We start from the raw sequence: 4,896 nt of genomic DNA on the forward strand, positions 1-4,896 counted from the left end.
TATTTACGAGATATGAATCCCGATAAAGAGAAGTTAGGCATCAGCGAACTAGTCGCATACGATCTTGTAAGTACTTTTAGATTCATGTGCATAAAATTCAAAGCCATGATTGATTTTATTTGTTCGTCCGATAATCCAATAGGAAAAGTTATTCATTACTTCTGGCGACTGGAATATCAAAGTAGAGGTATTCAGCACATGCATTGTATGATTTGGATAAAAGATGCTCCAGTACAGTGTTGTTAGACGGGCTAGGTTTTTTCGCGCATGCGCATTGAATGTAGTATTAATGAAGTAGTCACTCGCATGAAATGGGGTCCTGATTTCCCCCTCTGTTTAATTTTTCTTAAATTATTGAAAATTTTTTAAAATAATTAATGAATCGTATAATTTTTATTATAAATGTAATAAATTTAATTAAAAATGTTAAATATAAACATACAATAAACAAATAATGAAATTATAAAATATATACATATACGTGTACCTATGTTATAACATACGTAAATTACGAGTTTAGTTTTTATTTATACAATTTATAATTTGAATTATTGATTAATTTTAATATACATAAATTATAATAATACACTTTTATATTACATATATTGTAATAATTTATTTATTTTTACGTACGTTCAATTTATCTGTTTCCTGCGATTCCGCCAAAACTCCGTGGTCCAGGGTCTTGGTCCATAGTTGCGCGCGCAAACATCATACGTTACTGTAGTCGTCATGGTTACGTCACGGTAATACGCGCATGCGCGAAAGAACCTAGCCCGTCTAACAACACTGCTCCAGTATTAGGAAAATCGCCGGATGAAGAAGTTGCTACGTTTATTCGAAAATACGTAACGTGTGAAATTCCAGATGAAAATGTTTCGCCAACGTTGTACGATACGGTAATAAGTGATCAGAATCATAAACATAACTCGTATTGCATGCGTACGAAAAAAACGGCAACTAATATATACAGAAAGTGTCGGTTCAATTTTCCTCGGCCAGTTACTGAGAATTTTGTTTTAAGAGACGTTATCACTTCGATAGTCGGTAGAAAAAATTTACGCAGTAAGAGCAGATTGTACGATCTTCCTCGCAAGGAGTCGGAAAGGTTTATAAATGATTATAATCCGGCTATCAAATTAGCCTGGGAGGTAAATATGGACATACAATTTATTAGAGAAAAATCAGAGTTTTTAAACTCATATTTAACAAAATACACGACAAAGTCGGAAAAATGCAATACAGACTTTGAAGTGATAGATTCGAATAAGTCCTTGGCATTGAAACTGTGGAATTTTGCAATGCGTTCATTAAATAACAGAGAATGCGGTGCTTTAGAAGCTGCGGATACACTATTAGGGAATCCTTTGTACGGTACGGATAATGATACCATGGTCAAATGGATCGATGTTAATGAGGTGAGAAATAGAAAAGTTAAAACATTTAATGAAATTAAAGCTCTCGATGAAAATTCTACGAATATTTACTGTTCGTCACTCATCGATGATTACTATCCAAATAGACCTCAGGAATTAGAATCATTGAATTTGTACGATTTTGCCAGATTCTGAGAAATTACGAAACAGATGCCAAATAATGACGAAGTCAAGTGTTACAAACTGGCATCGGGTTTATTTTTAAAAAAACGAAAAAAGGGTTATTTAATTAACCATTATCGATTTAATATAAAAACTAAGCCCGAAAACTACTTTTACTCGCTGCTTCTTCTATTCAAACCATGGAGAGATTTGAGTGAACTCAAAGGTACATTCAAGACTTACACGGATGCCTTTAAGAATTCAGAGTCTGTTTTAACGAAGGCAATGAAATATCACGAAAGGCTCGAAGAAATACAGAAAGCTTTTGAGAACGTTGCTGAATTAATCGAGAAGCGCGAAAATGATCTGAAAATAGCAGACAACGATGACGATGAACTGGATTGTAATCCGATAGAAGCTGACGACGCGATAAAAGATCTGGAAGATTTTGGTAAGATTGACGACCCGATTGATTTATCGCAAATGATGTCGCAATTGAACGAAGACCAGAAAAGAGTCTTTGATGGAGTATGCCAAGTTTTACAAGATAAGAATCAGATTCTGCGACTGTACGTAAGTGGCAAGGGTGGTACAGGGAAAAGTTTTCTAATTGAAACGATTAAACATTGGATCAGAATAAATTTGGAAAAAACGACAGCCATATCTGCTCCCACGGGTATCGCAGCATTCAATATTGATGGCTTGACAATCCATAGAATGTTTTAACTACTCGTTAGTCATGAATCTACACCAAAATATACGCAATTGTCAGACATGGTCTTGAAAACTTTGAGAGACAAATTAAAGAATGTCGAATTATTTATAATCGATGAAGTATCCATGATTTCAAATGTGACACTTATGTTTATCAATCTATGATTATGTGAAATCTTTGATACGACAGATACAGATGATGGTTTCTTTGGCAGAAAACACATTCTCCTATTTGGGGACTTGTTGCAGCTTCCTCCTGTAAAAAGACAATTTTCGTTTGTTAAAATGTCTCGATCAGAGATTCAGAAGTATTTAGGTACCATGGGTGGATGTGATTTGTGGAGATTGTTCGAGTACGACGAACTTTTAATTAATATGCGACAAAGATGCGACAATACATATCGTGATATACTTTCTAGAATACGAATAGGTTTAGTAACGGATTCTGACATCAATGTTCTTCAGTCTAGAAAAATCAATTTTAAAGAAAGTAGTTGCGACGAAAGATTGAATGAACTTTGCAATTATATATCAATTACCGATTGATACAATTTGTTTATTGCCCACGTGTTATTTGTGCAAGGTTTTGAACACAGCAATGCTCGATAAAATCGACAGCGATGAAATTCTACTGATAGCAAAAGATGAAATAGCTGGCATTGAAAGAGTAATAGCGATTAAAATTGGCGCTAAAGTGATGATTCGACGAAACATTGACGTAACTTTGGGACTTGTCAATGGAACGATAGGCAATGTAGTTGCAGTTAATCGCTCTGCTGACGGCAATCGTATTGATTCCATCAAAATAGTTATTTCGGATAACAAAGAAATCGCAATAACGAAAGTAGATATTAAATTTGAAGTATTCCACAAATTAGTGGTACATCGAAAACAATTTCCATTGTCTCTCAGTTATGGAATAACTATACACAAAAGTCAAGGAATTACATGTAACAATGCAATGATGGATTTAGGAACGGCTGTATTCAGTGATGGTCAAGCCTATGTAGGTTTGTCACGAGTAAGTAAATTGGAAGGCCTACATTTGATAAATTTCAATCCAGCATCAGTTAAAGCAAACTCGAAAGCCATTGTAGAATATAATCGACTGAGATCTATATTCAAATCTGAACTGCCACAAATCATTCCGTCCGAGAAAAAGGTTGTGAAAATGTACGATCGTCGATGGGCTATCCTTAATATCATTGATGATGTGCAGAATTATGATTGTGAGGAACCAGAAAGTATAGTTACGTGGAAAATATATGGCCTTTGCAATAACGATGCTGTTTCGTGTTACGCTAATGTAATATTACAATGTGCGTTTCATTGCGTACGTATTAGGCAACAAATACTGAAAAATAAAGCATCGAATGCATTGATTGATGCTATCTGCGCGTATGGTGAACGTAAATATTGCAACATTCAAGCGGTTAAAAGATTGTCGGAAAACGCTTCGAAGAACGAACACAACAAAATGTTTCGGAATTTTTTACGGCTCTAATGTCGACGTATTCCGACATCAATGATGTATTAGAACTCGAATTAAAGCACGTAACATGTTGCTCGAATGTCAAATGTAATTACAATGTAACTAAGCTGGAAAGCAGTAGTTTGTTAATATTACCTATACATTCGACATTAAGAAGAAAAAAAGGTGTCACTCTACAAAGTTTAATTAATGTAGAATTTTCTAAATGGGAAACAATAAACGGCAATTGTAACGAATGTAAGGGTACCGTGTTGAAAAAGAAAACCGTAATCGAATCAACTTTATCCATCGTAGTAATACAGCTCAATTTATATACTTTTGTAAACGGTGCTTCTAAAAAAATTATCAACAATCGGATTACCGCCGTGCCGACGAGTAATATCACAATTAATAAAAAAAAGTACAAAGTAATAAGCGCTATATTTCACGAAGGTGAAGAAATGAATCGTGGTCACTACACGTGTATGTTGAGAGCTGACACAAAATCGGAATGGTATTACTCTAATGATATGGAAGTGTTCAAGAAAAAATGGCCCAAAGGAGCACAAGGGGCATACATATTGTTCTTAGAACAGATTAAATAATGGCGCTGTATAAAGGCTACCGTAAGCGCCGAAATAAAACATCGGTTGCTCTGGCGCTGTATAAAGGCTGCCGTAAACGCTACATTAAAACATCAACTGTTCTAGCGCTGTATAAAAGTTGCCGTAAGCGCCAAAATAAAATATCGGCTGCTCTGGCGCTTTATAAAAGCTGCTGTAAGCGCTGCATTAAAACGAGTGCAATAAGTTTCTTATTTGACCTAGGCTTCATGACATTTCAAAAAGTATCATCAAAAAAAAAATTATCAGACAAAAATATGTATGTCGTGTTAAAATCGGAGAGACGAAGAAAAATATATGGTTGCGTTCTCACGAGAATGGACGATGGAGGGGCCCATTCTTTATTTTCAATATTCATACAAAAATATAAATTCATTCTGTTGCAATTGAAATAAATGTGCAATGTATCGTTAAAAGTTATTACAATTATACAAACATTTACATATATGATTAAATAAAATATATATGTATACTATAATATAATTATATATTTTATATATGTACATATATTTACCATATATTTCAATTATTTTGAACTGTATTGCATAAA

The 4,896-nt window shown here is 34.2% G+C and overlaps 1 long non-coding RNA gene across 1 annotated transcript; it reads right to left on the bottom strand.

Annotated features, from left to right (window-relative positions):
- Positions 1 to 273: 273 nt before the first annotated feature.
- LOC146721387 (uncharacterized) lies at positions 274 to 702 on the bottom strand. Its single transcript, XR_014925678.1, has 2 exons — positions 634 to 702; positions 274 to 345 (listed from the first exon to the last, which is right to left on the bottom strand). It is a non-coding gene; the product is annotated as an uncharacterized LOC146721387 (long non-coding RNA).
- Between the last annotated feature and the right edge of the window lie 4,194 nt (positions 703 to 4,896).

Source organism: Nylanderia fulva, unplaced genomic scaffold (genome assembly GCF_048542155.1).
Source record: "Nylanderia fulva isolate GAGA-0341 unplaced genomic scaffold, ASM4854215v1 Scaffold489, whole genome shotgun sequence".
In the NCBI taxonomy this organism is placed as follows: Eukaryota; Metazoa; Arthropoda; class Insecta; order Hymenoptera; family Formicidae; genus Nylanderia; species Nylanderia fulva.